Below are 19324 nucleotides of genomic sequence, written 5' to 3'. Positions count from 1 at the left end.
TTCTTCTCCTTTTTCTTTTTGAATTATTACTATTATTATAATAAATTTAAAATAATGTTTTATTAAAATATCTCAACTACCTCCATCAAATAAAATGATTCCATATATTTTATTTAATAATAATAATACTAATTAATAAAAATTGTAGGAATTAATAAATAATATATATAATTAATAATTGTATTAATAAATAAAATAAAATATAATAATTTTATTGATAAATAATTATTAATTTGATTATAAAGGTGATAGAGGGAAAAAAGAATGGAAAATGGATAAAATAGTAATTTTATTTTTGAAAGAAAGGGACAAAAGGGTAATTTTATTATTTTTAACTTAGAAACTTACAGGTTAGATAGATTTTTTATTTTCCTAAAATAAAATTAAAGTTGAGTGATTTTAACCTAACAAATTAAAATTCATGAACAAAAATGAAATAATTCCCTAAGTTTAGGAATAATTGGTGCAATTTGCTTGTTATTTTGCACTACTAAGCTTCACCTTCTTTGGGGGTTTTCCTTGATGGCTTTAGTATAATGCTCGTTGCAGTTTGATTTCACTCACCATCTATCAGCTTTAAGGATTGTTTCTTCACTATCATTTTAACTTTAATTTATATCAAAAAAATACTTAAATTTCAATCTAATATCACTCAAAATCCCTCTAATTAGATTTCATTGAGTATTCTGGCCAGAAGCTGATATGGATATGTCTAGGTGAATTAAACACAATAAAATAAATTTCTTGAACTATAACCAGATTTAATGTTCTTTGAGAAGTGGCAGGAGGTAGATTTATGGTAACTTCTTGAATCTTAACTATTAGTTTTGTATCTAATATAATGTGGATCAATAGTAACATTTATTTTAATCCAAGAAAATCATATGATCTTTTAAGCAATTCATGAGATTATCTGTCAGTAAATTTGGCAGTCTATATCTCCAACTAACGTTTGCACGCTTGACCATACATCATAGATCCATAAACCTGAAAATTATAAAAATATATTAATTAAAGACTGCGTATATAATTATTTACTAGCATAATTTAAGAGAAAGACTTGCTGTCTAGAAATAAAAATCAAGAGTTGTTGTACCACGATTTTGCCATTTCCTTTTGTCTGCACAATCAATATGATAATTAAAGGCTTAAATCTACATATAATTCTATTTGAAAAACAAAAAGTTCAAATCAATGCAATTCATTATTCGATCAAACCTGGAGACTCATCGGTAAGTATGTCCCCATACACTAGATCCTCTGCCTTTTTGGTTTGCTTGCCCTTCAATCTGAATAGGTGAAAATGTAAACAATGACAATCAATATATTAATTAATGTTTGAATGTGCGCAAGCGTAAACAATTTGTGCATATTCCACATTTCCACTCTATCTGAATGGCGACTAGGTCACCAATGAAGAACGTTTGACCCTGGTAAGAAGTGGATGACCGGAACATAAAGCCATATGGAAAATAAGCACGGCTACAGTTTGATGGGATATCATCATCAGATATTGTAAGGGCCACCAAGCTTATAAGCAAGACGAGAATCCCTAAGAGAAGAGACTGTTTAGTAGCCATAGCCATAGTTGATGCTATTATATATTGTTTTAGGTGCTTATGGTTTTTACTTCTAATGGAAATGCCTCCTCTATATAGAGCTCATGCAAAGCAAGAAACTGTTCCAAGTTGCAACGAAATTATTTTAAAGAATCAATGAGCTGAATCCATTGGGTAGTCTACTTAATATATAGGGCAAACTGAACCTTCAAGTATAACCATGAATGATTTCAAGCTGTCCAACAAAGTAACCTCTGACAGTAACTCTGTACTTCCCAAAACTTCTATATTAGGTATATATTAATTAATAAAAAATTATCCAAAACTTCTATATTAATATTTTAATAAGTTGGTCCATACACTTTGGTTTATAGCCTACACTTACCCAAGCATTTAATCATCACTCTTTAATTTGCCCCACACTTTGGTGGCTAATCGCGGTTTTACCACGCTTGACAATTTTTTACAACCCCATATTGACCACTTTAGAGTTGGCAAAAAATTCAACTTGTTTTGGATTCAGGTCATCTAGGAGGCCGAGAGGTCTAGACTAAAATATATACATAAACTAAATTCATGAATGTGAATTTGAATTATGGAAGTAATTTGAAATAAAGAAAACCTCTAATACTAACACCCACATTTCCAAGCATGGTAATTGTTCATATAAATACAAAATCTTATTAATTTGACTTTCACTTCTAATAAGCATGCTTATATTACGTTTTAACAGTTCTATTTTTGTAAGACTTGTTGACGTAATAAATATATCACAATTAATGGTGCTTTAGCCTTGTGATAAAGGCTAATAAAGAAGAAATTTCTTATACCAGAAACAAAAATAGAAAATAATCCATAATTTTCTTTGGAACATTTTTATTTGTGTGTATATATATATATATATATATATATATATATATATATATATATATATATATATATATATATATGTCAATAGGATAATAACATTTAATTCAAACATAGAATACCAATATACAACAAGCCACTCTTAAAATTTTCATAATGAGTACATCATGGAAAAATTATTACTATATAAGTTAGGTCGCTGGAGCTTAATAGTAGCCCAACGATATTATTTAATAGCAAGACACAAGCAATTAGTCTACATTATGCAGAATTTGCCAACCTTCCTGGAATTCTTTGGAGTAATCTGGGTGATGTTGTTTGGTCTAGTCTTCAGTTTCAGAAATCCTGTGAACCAATCACCTGAATGCTTACCGTATCTTTTCAGGTTATCTTTGTAGTCTGCATTATACAAACCAAACCTTGATGTATAACCAATATTCCATTCATAGTTGTCCATGTATGACCAAGCAAGGCAACCTTTAACGTTAACATTGTAATCCCTGCCAAAACAAAACATCATTATTAGGAATATTAATTAAAAATTATAAAAACCTCTGTGTATATTAGTATTTTGGAGTTTGGACTCACTTTAGAGATCCCAATGCATTCCACATATGCTTTCGATAATAGTCTATCCTAAATTCATCCTTAAGCGCATCCTTAATGGATTGGCTTTCATTATTGGCATTATCAACTCCTAAATTAGTATATAAGAAACATAAAAATGAGATCAAATTAAATATAAATGTAATTAACTAGCTAGTATTTGTACATGAGAAAGACATTCACCGCTTACCATTCTTAGTAATGTAAATTACCGGATCATTGTATGTATCTTTGGTGTAATTCAATAGATGTCGGATTCCTTTAGGGAAAATGTAAAACCAAGGTGTGTAAGCCTACAAATTTTAGACTATATGTTAGTGACACCATCCTTAAATAAATTATTTTCTGTATATTATATTTTTATCAATTCATTTTCTTGCATACTAACCTATGGACCAATAAGATTACCATCATAATCATAAGTTGCGAGAAAAGAAAAGAATTTTATGATGTTAATTCTGAGAAGAAAAACTTATCAACAAATATAGATATGCGCAAGTTGATATATGTATATATATACACAAACACACTTTTTCCACCTGCAATGTATTATTTTTCTACTTGAACTTACGAGTTTCAGTAATGATGGGTGTCGAATCCACCATAAATTAAATTAACTGAAATTACCAGTAATAAAATATTTTCTGCAGCAAGTGGTAAATCCAGGTCGAACACTAGAGAATGAATTATTAAATTTCGTGCACTTGTGTGTAATGGAAAACGAAAGAAACAAAGATTTGGGGGGGGGGGGGGGGGTTGTAACACAAAATCAAAAGAAATCAGAAATTCAAGAACTAAATATAAAAATCTCAATTTAAACAAACTTTAGTCCAAGATAATTCACATTCTAATGCATTGATTTGATTATAGACAAAAGAAATACAATTATCTCTTATTGAATACTTAATGTAGATTTACCAAAGAGCGAGGTAAACCCCTGACTTTTCTATATTCTTCAATTCGAGTCTAGCATTCTTATTGACTCTAATTATTAACTGAGTTGGTATTAAGCAATCCTCATCAAATTAATAACTGCTTTAAGAAAAGAAAGTTGTTAAGCTGAACAACAATTTATGAAGCATAAATCATTTAATCCACCCTATTGTTTCCTTAGGTTATTATCGAAAACTGGAATTATAATCAATAAAACCTAATTGCTACTCATGTTCAATTTTATACAACAATTACGGATTATGAAGATGAACTAGCAATTGATCAAATCAAACAATTAACTGATAGGCATTTTTAGCAAATCATTCAACAGATCAAAAACAATTAAATCAGAAAACAATAGATATTCAAAAAGAGATAAATTAAATTAAGAACCTGATCTCACAAATTACACATAAGAACTTGAATCCATTGAACTGAATTAAAAAACTTAGCCACTCATGTTCATGGCTTATAGAAAATTAAAGAAGAAATAAAGAAGAAATCTAGCATGTAAATGGAGAATGAAAGTCTGAATTGGGATGCTCTTAGCTGCTGCCCAAAGATGTATTTATACTAAAAAAACCTAATCCTAAATATAGGAACCAAACCAAACTAGGAAAGATTTTGAAATTCAAGATGCAAATTTTCAGCCTGCATTCACGTTTTTGGAATCAAGGCAAATTTTTAGTGGCTTTCTTTCCGAATCTGCCTCTGCTCTCTTCAGGAAAGTTGTAGCCCTATTTCCTAGCTTTCCAACGGGTACTCATGGACCCAAATCTGAGGTCTACAGCCCAAGTTATGGCCCATCTCAATGCAGATTTTAATTTGTCAAAAGCCTCCTTGCTCTCTTCACTCAACTCAAAAGAAACATCTTTTTGCAAGAGTCTAGACAAAGGCAATGCTATCTTAGAAAAATCCTTAATGAACCTGCGATAGAAACCTGCATGACCAAGAAAAGAGCGTACTTCCCTCACAGTTGTGGGATAGGGTAAGTTCACAATTAAATCAATTTTAGACTTATCCACCTCAATACCCCTATTAGAGACAACATGACCCAAAACAATCCCCTATTCCACCATAAAATGATACTTCTCAAAATTTAAAACAAGATCTTTCTCAATGCATCTCTCAAGAACAGAAGTTAAATGATGTAAAAATGCATCAAATGAATCACCATACACAGTAAAATCATCCATGAATACCTCAATGCAAGTATCAATGTAATCTGAAAATATGCTCATCATGCATCTCTGAAATGTGGTAGGTGCAATACAAAGCCCGAAGGGCATCCTTCTAAAAGCAAAAGTTCCAAAAGGGCAAGTGAAGGTAGTCTTCTCTTGATCCTCCGGTGCAATCACAATTTAATTATATCCAGAAAAGCTATCAAGAAAATAGAAATAAGACTTGCCTGCTAATCGCTCAAGCATCTGATCAATGAATGACAGTGGGAAGTGGTCCTTGTTGTTGAATTCAGCTTGCGATAGTCTATGCACATTTGCCATCCACTCTGAATCCTTGTTGGAACAACTTCATTATCTTAATTTGCTACCACAGTGACTCCTGATTTTTTTGGCACTACTTGGACTGGACTTACCCATTTGCTATCTGAAATTGGGTAAATAACTCCTGCATCTAGTAGGTTTAAAATCTCCTTCTTCACAACCTCCACTATCTGTGGGTTCAATCTCCTTTGAGCTTCTTTACTTGGTTTAGCCTCATCCTCCAGTAAAATCCTGTGCATGCACACTGATGGACTTATACCTTTGATGTCAGCTATTGTCCATCCAATTGCTTTCTTGTGTAGTCTCAGAACCCTAGTCAATTTGTCTTCTTCAATTTTTGTTAAATTACTTGAGATGATAACTGGAAGTGTCTCATTGTCTCCCAAGTAAACATACTTCAAATGCTCAGGTAAAGGCTTGAGTTCAAGGACTGGTGCCTGCACAACAGAAGGTAACAATTTTATGTGAGATACAGGTAAGTTGATCTTTGGTACTCCATACCTTTTTTTGAACAGGAGGTAATGACTGCATTGCCATTACTGCCTCTTGAACCTCTACACTTAATGGTGGATTGGTATTGATTTCTTGAATTCCTTGACTAATCACCACTTCTAACTCATCCTCCATGCTTAACTCAAAGACATCCTGCACAATTGTATCAACAACATCAATAGAAAAGACATAATGATCATCAACAGGATACTTCATGGCATCAAAGATATTAAATTTGACAGTCTCTCCATCAAACTGCATAGTTAAGGTACCATCATCCACATCAATTTTTGTCTTGGCAGTTTTGAGGAAAGGTCTTCCAAACAAAATCAAAGCTGACTTTGATGTGGGAACACTATCCTCCATATCCAGAATGTAAAAATCTGCAGGAAAAATCAATTCTCCAACCTGCACCAACACATCCTCAACTACTCCTAATGGGTAAGCATTAGAACGATTAGCTAACTGAATAATGACACTCGTTTCTTTCAAAGGACCCAAATTTAAAGTTTGAAAAACTGAATTTGACATAACATTAATAGATGCTCCTAAATCTACCATTGCACGTTCAAATTTAGAATTACCTAATCTACAAGGAATAGAAAATGAACCTAGATCCTTACACTTAGGGGGTAATTTTTGCTGAATTAATGCCGACACATTTTTCTCCACACTGATCTTCTCATTATTCCTTAACTTGCGCTTTGTAATGCATAATTCCTTAAGGAATTTAGCATACTTAGGAACTTGTTTGATTGCATCAAGTAAAGGTATATTCACCTCCACTTTTCTGAAAGTCTCCAAAATTTCTTCCTCTTGTTCTTCTTTCTTATTTTTAGCCAACCTATATGGGAATGGAGGAAGAACAGAATTATTAACCTTATTCAGTTTAGGTTCAATATTTACCTCAATTTCAAACTCTTTTTCTCCTTGCTTCTTCTTTTTTGTTGACTCATGTGGAGTTTGATTATCAACTTCTTTCCCACTCCGCAATAGTATCGCACTCACATTTTCTCTGGGGTTCATGACTATTTGTGATGGAAGCTTTCCAGAACCTTGAGCTTTAAGCTTGCTTACAGATGAAGCTAACTGACCAATCTGCCTCTCTATGTTTTGAATGCTATTTCTGGTCTCCTGTTGAAACTATTGGGTATTTTTAGCCAAAGCCTTAACAATTTCATCAAGTGACATACCTTGAATTGAGGGAGGCGGAGGTGGAGGTGGAGTTGGAGGTGGTTGATTCACTTGTGGTCTCTACTGATGGTATCGGCTTTCCACCGATTGATTCCTATAACTCAGATTAGGATGATTTCATCATCCTGGATTATAAGTATTCAAATAGGGATCATACCTGCATTGTGGCTGTCCATAATGTCCTACTGCATTAGCATGTTGCATTGATTCATCCTCTTGTAATGCAGGACACATATCAGTAGCATAACCCGAACCCGAACGAATTCCACATGCCTTAACAGTTTGCATGTTCTCTACAGCCAACTGCCTCACCAAAGAAGTTAAATCAGAAATTTGTTTCTCAAGGTTAGATGTACTTACCTCATTAACCTTCATAGGTGTGTGATCCATTCTCATTTCAAACTGTTGAGAATTTGCTGCCATGTTAGCAATCAGCCTCCTTGCCTCTTCTGGTGTCTTTTCAACCAAAGCTCCTCCACTAGCAGTATCTATCATACTACTGTCCATTGGTAGAAGTCCCTCATAGAAATACTGAATCAAAAGCTGTTCACTTATTTGATAATAGGGAAAACTTGCACACATCTTCTTAAATCTCTCCTAATACTCATACAAGCTCTCTCCATTGTACTGCTAGATGCTACAAATTTCTTTTCTTATGTTGGCATCACGGGAAGCAGGAAAATACTTCTCCAGAAACATCTGCTTCATCCCATTCCATGAGTTGACAGATCCAGAAGGAAGGTAATATAACCAATCCTTAGCTATGCCCCCCAGTGAGAAGGGAAAAGCTCGAAGCTTGATCTAATCCTCTGAAACTCCTTGAGGTTTAATGCTGGAACACACAACATGAAATTCTATTAGATGCTTATGTGGATCCTCACCTGCAAGACCATGAAACTTAGGCAACAAATGGATTAGTCCAGATTTCAACTCAAACGCAACATTTAAAGCAGGGTATTGAATACACAAAGGCTATTAGTTTGGATCAGGAGCAGCTAACTCTTTCAAAGTCCTAGCAGCCATGGTCTCATTTTCGAAACTTGACTCTGAATCCAAATCCGAACTTAGCTCCTTTGGAGATTGGACTCCTTCAGATGTACTTGGAATCTGCCTAGCTTGCTTCGTTAATTTTCTCAATCGTTTGGCTATTTTTTCTACTTCTGGATCAAAGATCAACTCACCAGATTGAGAAATTCTTGCCATAAACAAAAAAAAAAAAATCAAAGTAAAAACAAAAAAATGCCTCAAACCCTAGAAAACAATGGAATTTGGCCTCAAGAGGGCGGGGCCAAAAAATCCTATGGACTTGATCAAAGCGTCGTTTCCTTCAAAATAGGTATGGGCTGCCCTCTAAATTCAACCAAAATCCTTAATGAACAGTAATACTGAACAGTAACACCGTAAATTTTTTTTTTCTTTTTTTTTTTTTCGAAAACCTGAAATAGCAACACTTCACAAACAAAGTTAATAACAAAATATCCTAACAACAAAAACACGAATTCCAATAAATTTCAGTCCCCGGCAATGGCGCCAAAATTCTTGATGGGTGTCAAATCTACCAGAAATTAAATTAACTGAAATTACTATTAATAAAATATTTTCTGCTGCAAGTGGTAAATCCAGGTAGAACCCTAGAGACTGAATTATTAAATTTCGTGCACTTGTGTGTAATGAAAAACGAAAGAAACAAAGATTTGGGGGGGGGGGGGTTTGTAACACAAAATCAAAAGAAATCAGAAATTCAAGAACTAAATATGAAAATCTCAATTTAAACAAACTTCAGTCCAAGGTAATTCGCATTCCAATGCATTGATTTGATCATAGACAAAAGAAATACAATTATCTCTTATTGAATACTTAACGTAGATTTACCAAATAGCGAGGTAAACCCCTGACTTTCCTATATTCTTCAATTCGAGCCCAGCACTCTTATCGACTTTAATTATTAACTGAGTTGGTATTAAGCAATCCTCATCAAATTAATAACTGCTTTAAGAAAATGAAGTAGTTAAGCTGAACAATAATTTATGAAGCATAAATCATTTAATCCACCCTATTGTTTCCTTAGGTTATTATCGAAAACTGGGATCATAATCAATAAAACCTAATTGCTACTCATGTTCAATCTTACACAACAATTACAGATTATGAAGATGAACTAGCAATTGATCAAATCAAACAATTAACTAATAGGACTTTTTAGCAAATCATTCAACATATCAAAAATAATTAAATCAGAAAACAATAGATATTCAAAAAGACATAAATTAAATTAAGAACCTGGTCTCACAAATCACACATAAGAACTTGAATCCCTTGAACTGAATTAAAAACTTAGCCGCTCATGTTCATGGCTTACAGAAAATTAAAGAAGAAATAAAGAAGAAATCTAGAATGTAAATGGAGAATGAAATATGAATTAGGATGCTTTTAGTTGCTACCCAAAGACGTATTTATACTAAAAAAACCTAATCCTAAAGATAGGAACCAAACCAAACTAGGAAAGGTTTTGAAATTCAAGATGCAGATTTTCAGCTTGCATTCACGTTTCTGGAATCAAGGCAAATTTTCAGTGACTTTCTTTCCGAATCTGCCTCTGTCCTCTTCAGGAACGTTGTAGCCCTATTTCTTAGCTTTCCAACGGGTACTCATGTACCCAAATCCGAGGTCTACAGCTCAAGTTATGGCCCAAAAACTGAGACTGGTTCAGTCAGACAGTCCAACCCACTGTGACGACTTCATTGCCATTTTTGACAATTAAAATGGTCTCATCTCTCGTCCAGCCCTTCATAGAAGTTGTAGAGGTTTTGCAATAGATCCATAGCTCATTTTGTCAACCTTGGAGACTGATTTGGGCTTTGGTCCCTCTTTATCATTTGAAGTGCTCTATCTTAGCTTTTCAATGGATTAAACAACAATCAATTTGGAGACCCACAACTTTAGAAACACCTGAAAAAATATAGCAAAGGTCAAACGCTGAAAATTTCTCCATTTAATACAATTATTCCACAACTATGTAAAAATATGTCTAAATAATAAATATATTTTAACCAACTGAATTAAACATAAAAAAACACATTAAAAATACTAAATGTGATGGGAGTAAAATTAATAAATTATGCACTTATCAAGTAACACCTAAAAAAATACAGCAAAGGTCAAACGCTGAAAATTTCTCCATTTAACACAATTATTTCTCAACTATGTAAAAATATGTCTAAATGATAAATATATTTTAACCAACTGAATTAAACATAAAAAAAACACACTAAAAATACTAAATGTGATGGGAGTAAAATTAATAAATTATGCACTTATCAAGTAACGTGACTATCAGTTTTGTATCTAATATGATTTGGATCAATTGTAGCTTTTGGTTTTGCAAAATATGAAATGTAGTATTTTAATCCAAGAAAATCATATGATCCTCTAAGCAATTGAGATTCTTCTTCAGTAAACTTGAGTAATCTATCTCCTACTAAATCCCTCACTGTTCTTGGGTAATGACCATAAGTTAAATGATCCATCCATCTAGAAAATATGAAAAAATTATGATTATTAATCAAGGACTTGTGTACATTTAATTGCTAGCTTAATTTGGAAGAAAGACTTGCAATCCAAACATGAAATCAAGAGCTGTTTTGGCATCATCTACATTAGCTGATCTATTGGAAATATGTTCATACCAAAAGGTGAAGAATGTTATCCTGATCTTACCACCTTGAGTTGCCTACACAATGAACATTAATAAAAATCTCAAATTTTCATCCATTTTCTATTGGTGAAAGAAACAAAATAATTCATAACCCATATATACATACCTGGTAATTTTTTCTATATACTTGTATAGTTGCAGTATGAGCAAGAAGCAGATGATGTGCAATTATGTAAGGTTTAGTGGTAGAGTTTCCAGCCTGACATTTACGATTCACTCAAGATGAGCATTGACCAAGGGCAAAAAGTCCATCGTCACAAGCGAATCTGCTAAGAGACCATGGTTCATTGAATGTCATCCAATACTTCATTCGGTCACCAAACTTTTCAAAGCAAAGATCCACATAATCACAAAAATCATTCCTATATTTTAAGCAATCATTTAATAAAATATTTTATTAATTACTCGAGGGTATCATTATTAAAAGAAATTAATATTAACATTTGAACCTATAACATTTTGAAAATATAATAGGAAGCTGTAGACTTAAACAAGATTAGCACTTAAAAAGCCACCATATTTGTTCTCTAGGGCTTGGGGAGTATTTCACTAAAAAATAGAAAAAAAAGGTTTTAGGCTTGAATTTTGTGAAAAAATAAATTAGGTATTTGGTATAATTTTCTAACTTCATTAAGGGATTAGCTTGAAGTTAGGTATTTGGTATAATTAGGCATTTGGTATACCTTTTTGCTAGGCTGATTGTGTCACGTCCCCAAATTCTGGGTTAGATCGGCGTTAGGACTTTGGTCAGTATAAGGCCTCCAAAGCCCGTAATAAGTCTAAATTGATCTTTAACCCAACCTAAAAGCCCATATTGAGCCCATTTCAAGAAACTAACGGGACAAAGTCTGGCCATAACCTGGTCCATCCAACGGAGAGTTTTTTTTGCTCACCCGACTTATGATCACAAAATACATATATTTGGGGAGCTCAGCTCACCCTTACCATTCCCAACATAGCAATAAAAATTAAATGAGTGCTCAGCTCCCTCATCCCAGGTGAACATTCATCCACACCTTCACACATGCATAGATTAATAAGTTTATAATTCCAAAATAAATATTCTTTTATAGTCCCATACTAAATACAATATTTCTAATACATGCAGAGATCTAGATTTCAAAATAAACAACACAGAATATGGAAAAAACAACTAATGGACCTGCGAGGAAGAAAGCAAGTTAATGACAAAGAAAAGTCCTCCTATAACCTGAAAAACAGAGTGAACAGGAGTGAGCATTCGACTCTTAGAGTAAGATATTGATTTTATATACAATTTCTATAACTATATAGTACTAATGCATTCCTAAGGATGAAATACAACATAGATAAGCAATTTCAATAATTTCAAATAATGCTCGCACAAAGATACACACCCATATGTCACATCAATATAAATATAATATGGGAGCTGATCTCCTATACAGCTCTCTTAATTCAAGGCCTACTATCGAGATCAACTCCAGCCAGACTTTCTCTTATAATCTAAATGCGGAGGTCAGCGAGATCAACTTAAAGCTGTACTCACTCTGACTTATCATGAAAGAATTGAGCCCCAAGTGAGACTAGCTCAAATCGAATTACCCATCCTACCCATATCCACCACCAATACACTACACGCATGCCGACACATGTATACAGTTCCAAATTATCCTAAGGCGACACCCACATCAAACCATCAAGTAATGATGCAACACAAAATATGCCTATAATAGCTAATACGTATATCTTTAAGTGATGCATGCTGCACTCATTTTATATAAGCATTTTAGAGTAGTTTTGCATCCATTTTGCCCTTATATTTTAGTATATTTTATGTCTTTAGCTTTATTTTAGCTTATTTGTTAACTTTAATTACTTTATATTTGATTTTTATAATTTTGTTGTTTTTAATAGGTTTTTGAGGTAAATTGAAGGTCAACAAGTGAATTAGAAAGTGATTTGAAAAAATTTAGAGCCCCTTAAGTATGAAGGAAAGTTGAAGAAATTAAGCCTTGAAAGATTAAGTTGGCCGAAATTTGCTTGAGACTTTATTTATAATGTTGCTCAGGGTATGCCAAATTGTTTAGCCTTAAGCCTGGGGCAAGCCGCAAGTCAAGCACGGCTTAAATCCAACACATTCAGGTTTTCATCCACAAACTTGCTGAGATTTACTTTGGGTCCTACTTGAGATCCTGCTTAGGGTAAGCAACAGTGCTTAAGGTGTAACTCAGGTTAAACTGAAAGTCAAACATGAGTAGAAAAATTCATTTTATCCCAAACCTGCTGAGATTTACTGAGAGTCTGCTTAACCTTAAGTAGACAGTGCATGCAGAGGCCGAAAATTGCTGAAGTTGCTTAGGGTAAGCAATACACTAAGCAGACTGTCCAGAATGTGAACAGCTTTGCTGATTTGAATATTTTTACACCTCAATTCTTATCCACTTTTTGGCTCTTATCTATTTTTAGGGAAACTTTTGGGACCATATAAAAGCATCATTTTCTAATTTTTGCAACAACAAGAGGTAACAATAAGAAAGAAAGGAAGAAAAATTACAAAAAGGAGAAGGGAGGAGGATGCCATCAATTCTAAAGAAAAGGAGCTATTGCAGCCATTTCTGGAAGCTCCAGAACTCAGAGTTTTGGGTTCTTCTACCTGGGTTTTTTATTTTTAGTCCTCTTATCATATCTTTCTTTATTTTTCCATCAATTTTTCTTGTAAATACCAACATGAGTGAGTAAACTCTTTGGATTTTAGAATTGGAAAACATATTTTAGATTAATTTATAGATGTGGACAAGTTATTTTCATATTTTATACAAATATGAGTTTTGATTCTTTCCTTTTATGCTTAATTTATTTGCCTAATGTTGATACCCATTAGGTATTGCGTTAATCTTTGATTGAAGGATCGAAAGGTGAAGATTATTGATAGATAATCAAAGATTAGGACTTAAAATCACCTAGATTTAGAAATAAATTAGAGTATTAAGAGGGTTTGTTGATTGGTTACAAAACTTAATGGGTTTCAAGTTAATCAAATATCGTACGAAAATAGGTTTGGTTTTTTTAAAATACATTTTGATTTACTTGAAAAAAATATCAAAGGAATTTAGAATCAATTACCTTCAAACTCTATTTTCCTTTAAAATTGAAATAACTAAGACAAATTCTAATTAATTTATGCATGAACCCCCAACTTTGGAATCATTTTTATCATAATTAGACTTTGATTTAAATTACCCATTATTAGTTCAGTTTAATTGCATCTAGATTTAGAATTTATTTATTTGCTCTTTACCCATTTTAGTTAGATTAATTAATTTTACTTTGCTCATTTACATTTACCATTTATTCACTAATCATTAACCCAAATAATTGCTTCATTCATAGTTTGGTACTCAAACGGCAAATCCTTGTGGGAACAATACTTGACTTATCACTTTATTACTTGATACAACCCGTATACTTGTGAATTCATGCATCAATGCATGGGCATGTTGTGAATATATAATAACAATAATATTGAAATTATAAATAAAATCAATATCTACGCACAATACTTCACAAATCACTACGGTGGCTGGGCGGAGGAGGAAGGCTAACCCGGCTCACTTAAATAATTATATTACAAATTCATCAGTATTAAATTCAAACAAAGCTTTAAAGAGGCAAAAGACACCCTAATTTATGCTAGAAATCTGGTAGATCCTAGCTAACATTTTGTAACAATCATTTAAATGAGCTCTAAAATTTTAAAAATTTTGCCCTGCAGTCCTTAACAATATTATAAAGCCAATGCAAAAGGAATTAAAATTTTTTAGCTACCCAGGAATATTTTATGAATTTTTATTCTAAACTCAGTATAATAAAATTAAAGAAACTCAGAGTTCGAGTTTACATATGCCAATTCTGACACTTTGGAATATATCCGGGGCATCTGCAAATGGCAAGGAGGATTGCAATTCTAATCTGATTATGAAACAGCTTTGATAGCCTGTTTGTTCAGCCTAAAATTATGGATCCAGGTGACAGTTAAATTTTCACAAAATGAAGGTACCTACGCGAAACCCATAACACTTGGGGTTAGAATAAAATATGTAAGAATTAAATTAAGCTCATTTAAAGCTCGAAAAATCATTGCAAATTCTGTGGGGCCCATCGAATTTTAGATGTTGAAAAATTTTAAAATTTATATTGCCATGAAAATCTCATCGAGTGGAGCATGCCAGTACTCTCAGAATTTTTATGGAGTTTCTAGTGTGGGAGAAATTTAGCCCAAAAGTTAAAATGGACTAAAACTTTCGGGCTAAAATTGGACAATCCACTTAATGAAAATTTGTGATCTTGTTATCTATGAAAAGCTCTTGAGGTATAGATGATGTTTAGGATAAGACCCAATCCAATTGGTGGCCAGATCGACTGGATTTTGGTCATAAAGGTGAGACAATGCGCTGCGTGCATAAGGGACTTTGGATACATTTTCCAGCATCTTGGGGCGGCGGTCGGCAAGGGGGAGACTCCTAGGTGAGGCGCCGACGTCCGGGGAAGGGAGAGGAGGTGGTGACTAGCAGTGGGGAGGAGTGAGGAGAGAGAATCAAGGGCTAAAGGGGTGGGGGTGTTGGGGCGCTGAAGGTGTAACGATCGGGCTCTAACCACTAGAGAAATTGTCCGCTTTGGCCATAAGTCTCACGGTTTTGTCCCATAGGTGGAATGGAGAACTTCCCAGGAGGTCACCCATCCTAGGATTTCTCTCAAGCGGGCATGCTTAACCCTGGAGTTCTTTCAACTCTCCAGGCCATTCCATCAAAAGGCGCCTCTAGTGATTAGTTCTCCCATCTTATATATCATTACTTTTTGAACCCAAGACCATCTCTATGCTTTGCCGATGTAGGATTTGCCTAAGGGACCTTTCTCCCCCCCTTTCAGGACTCAGCGTCCTCGCTGAGGTTTGCCCCACCATCGCCCAAGAGGATACTCGAGCGGCTTTGATACCAATTGTAATGATCGGGCTCCAACCACTAGAGGAATTGTTTGCTTTGGCCATAAGCCTCACTGTTTTATCCTATAGGTGGAATAGAGAACTTCCTAGGAGGTCACCTATCCTAGGGTTTCTCTTAAGCGAGCATGCTTAACCCTGGAGTTCTTCCAACTCTTCAGGCCATTCCACCAAAAGGCGCCTCTAGTGATTAGTTCTCCCATCTTATATATCATTACTTTTTGAACCCAAGACCATCTCCGTGCTTTGCCGATGTGGGATTTGCCTAAGGGACCTTTAAAGGGCACAAAATCTAATATTGTGCACATGACAACTCTTTTATGATTTTTTTCTGTACTTACCTTCCATGCCGATATGGCCAATGTTATGCCCCTAAGGCGGGCCCAATGGGGAGCCCGCTGGCCGACGCTAGGAGCGCGTAGGTGCTAGGGCATGCCGTGACAGCGCGGGCTGCTGTCCACGATCGCACCTCAGCGAGGACGCTGAGTCCTGAAAGGGGGAGAGAAAGGTCCCTTAGGCAAATCCCACATCGGCAAAGCACGAAGATGGTCTTGGGTTCAAAAAGTAATGATATATAAGATGGGAGAACTAATCACTAGAGACGCCTTTTGGTGGAATAGCCTGGAGAGTTAGAAGAACTCCAGGGTTAAGCGTGCTCGCTTGAGAGAAATCCTAGGATGGGTGACCTCCTGGGAAGTTCTCCATTCCACCTATGGGACAAAACCGTGAGGCTTATAGCCAAAGCGGATAATTCCTCTAGTGGTTGGAGCCCGATCCTTACAGAAGGAGGAGAGGAAAAAAAAATGAAAAGGGCCCGTCTGATAAAATCGATTCGATCTGATCCACTTCGATTCGGCCAGTCTGATTTAGGATACCCAAAATTGAATTTTTACTTTGCCTTGAAACCAAAAATAAGGCCTAAAAATTCTGAAAAAATTTTAGAAAACTCAAAAAAATTTTTGGAGTCCAAATATATTTTTAGTTTTATCACGTAATCTTTAAATTAATTTTTAAAAATCAATGAAATTTATTGTTTTAAGAAAATCAAATTCAATTTTTAAAATTCAGAAAAATTCCAAATAAATTATAATATTTAATATAATAAAATAATAATATTTACATATAAAATAATTATTTAAAAATGAGGAGTGTTATGGATTGCCTTAGTGGTTTGTTGCTTCTTTGCTTTTGTGTTTATTTTGTTATGTTCTTCTTGAGAAGTTCTATCATAGTATTCACTTTGTGCTTTGGTAATTTTGAGCTCTGTTTTAGTTTAGTTGGAGCATTCTCTTTGTATTGCGTTTCTCTAGGTTTTTTCACTTAACATACGTTGTCCTAGGTTAGATGTATGGGGGAGGTCTGTTGACCGGGTTCTAGTTGGATAGTGTATGTTAATTTTTTCCAGGATGCTATATAAAACCAATAAAATTAGATTGCTTATCAAAAAAAAAAAAAAAGGGATTAGCTTGAAGATAAAGTTCCTTCTTTCCTTAAAAAAAAGGATTAAGGAACCAGATGACAACATGTAAGCTAGTTAATTAATTACAGTTGTTCAATTAATTTTATTTTTTTTTTATAAATACTTGGTATTTTACACTTTTAACATGGAAAATATAATGCCATTTTGAAAGTATTATCTAAATATAATAGATATAAAACTTCCATCCACTATTTTGAATCCTTAAAAAAGAAAGGAGATAATTATCACCATTTTTTTTATAATTTCATCGATAACATTATTGTAAAATTCAATCCCTTCCTCGTTCACCCCTTCGCTTCTCTTTTCACCTGAATATTCAAATTATAAAAGTAAAAAAAAAAAAAAAAAGAGAAAGGATAGAAAATCATGAATATAGAATGTAGCAAAATTCATTTGAAGCAGCCAACGCATGTTTAAAGGTTCAGTCTTTTATAAACCACCTACTAGGTATAATTCTTGGCCATGAAATGGAGAATCTGAAAGCATCAAAACCCATATTCTTCACATTTTGTATATCTTCCAGTAACACCAATTTTACAAATCTCGTTTATTATTTATTTATTTTTTTGGTAATTGATTTTGATTGGGACTCGAATTCGTGACTTTATAGTCCTAGAGGCAACTCTAGTATCACCAAACTAAAATTCATCGATAAATCTTGTTTAATTTTATTGTTGATAATAAACAAGGATATATTTTGAGGGAAAATAAAAAAAAAATAAAAAGTTTTGTTATCCTATCTGCAAAATTGCTTAGAAATAATTAACATTTTGCGTAAGAAGTTTAGATATTAAATAATTTACACACACACAAAAAGATATATACCTGGATACTGATGGGCGATTGCTACTAAGGCTGAGCAGAATTCGGTTCAAACCGAAAAACCGAACCGAATCGAGTCAATTCGGTTTAATCGGTTCGGTTTTAAAATTATATCGGTTCGGTTCGGTTTCAATTTATAAAAATTTCGGTTATTTCGGTTCGGTTTGGTTTTGAAGAGAAAAAAATCGGTTAAACCGAACAGAACCGAACAGTGATTTATATAGTCAAATCGAACCGAATTGATTTTTGAATAAATTTATTTTTATGAAAAATTTATGAATTATATTTAATTTTATATATATTAATTGTTTAATTTCATTGATTAATGATTATTAGGTTCAAACCAAAGTCAAAATTAGACCAAATAACTTGAAAATCAAGTCTAAATCAAAAAATCAATAAAAAATCAAACCGATCGGTTTAAACCGAACCGAACCGAAATAAAGCGGTTCGGTTCGATTCGGTTTTTCACCAATTTCGGTTCGGTTCGGTTTCTAAAATTGACGGTTCGATTTTCATAATTTAATTCGGTTCGGTTCGGTTTGAACCGATTGCTCACCCCTAATTGCTACTCTGCCTGACTTGTTTGCTGCTCCTTCAATCAGAATACAATAAACAATAGTTAGTAAAAAAAAAAAAAAAAAAAAAAACTCAGAATCCTCTTATAAAACTTGGGAGAGCACATGCTGCTACAATCCCAGAATATACAGGTTTCTATATATACCTGGTAAGCTGAAGTGGCCGTCCCAAAAATGAATTCTTTTGGAAAATAATCATGATTAAAATCTTCTGGGATATCATCTTCATCAGCCATTGCTGGCTTTGTAAGAGCCAGCAAGCTTATGAGGAAGAAGAGCATCCCTAACAACTGAAGGGAGTGTTTAGTAGCCATAATCATAAAGTTGGTATTATGATTTTAAGTGCTTGTGTGGGTTTTCACTTCTTGGCATTGCCCCTTATATTGAGTTCAAAAGCAAAAGCGTGAATTGCTGGAACCAATGAGGTGAAGGGGTAGTTTACATTAGTGCAAGCTGAACCTTCAAGTATAACCATAGATGATTTCAAGTTGCCCAAGAAAGTAACCTTTGACAGTAACTCTGTACTCCCTCCTCACACAACAATCATCATTCGGTGTATTAATTAATTAAGGATTATACAAAACTTGTATATTTATAT

General features: G+C 33.8%; 1 pseudogene; it reads right to left on the bottom strand.

Annotated features, from left to right (window-relative positions):
• Positions 1-2682: 2682 nt before the first annotated feature.
• LOC110649134 (beta-glucosidase 11-like) lies at positions 2683-19040 on the bottom strand (annotated as a pseudogene).
• Positions 19041-19324: the final 284 nt, after the last annotated feature.

Source organism: Hevea brasiliensis, chromosome 8 (genome assembly GCF_030052815.1).
Source record: "Hevea brasiliensis isolate MT/VB/25A 57/8 chromosome 8, ASM3005281v1, whole genome shotgun sequence".
NCBI lineage: Eukaryota > Viridiplantae > Streptophyta > Magnoliopsida > Malpighiales > Euphorbiaceae > Hevea > Hevea brasiliensis.
The sequence above is the reverse complement of the archived record's forward strand: the minus strand, read 5'-3'. Positions and strand labels throughout refer to the sequence as shown.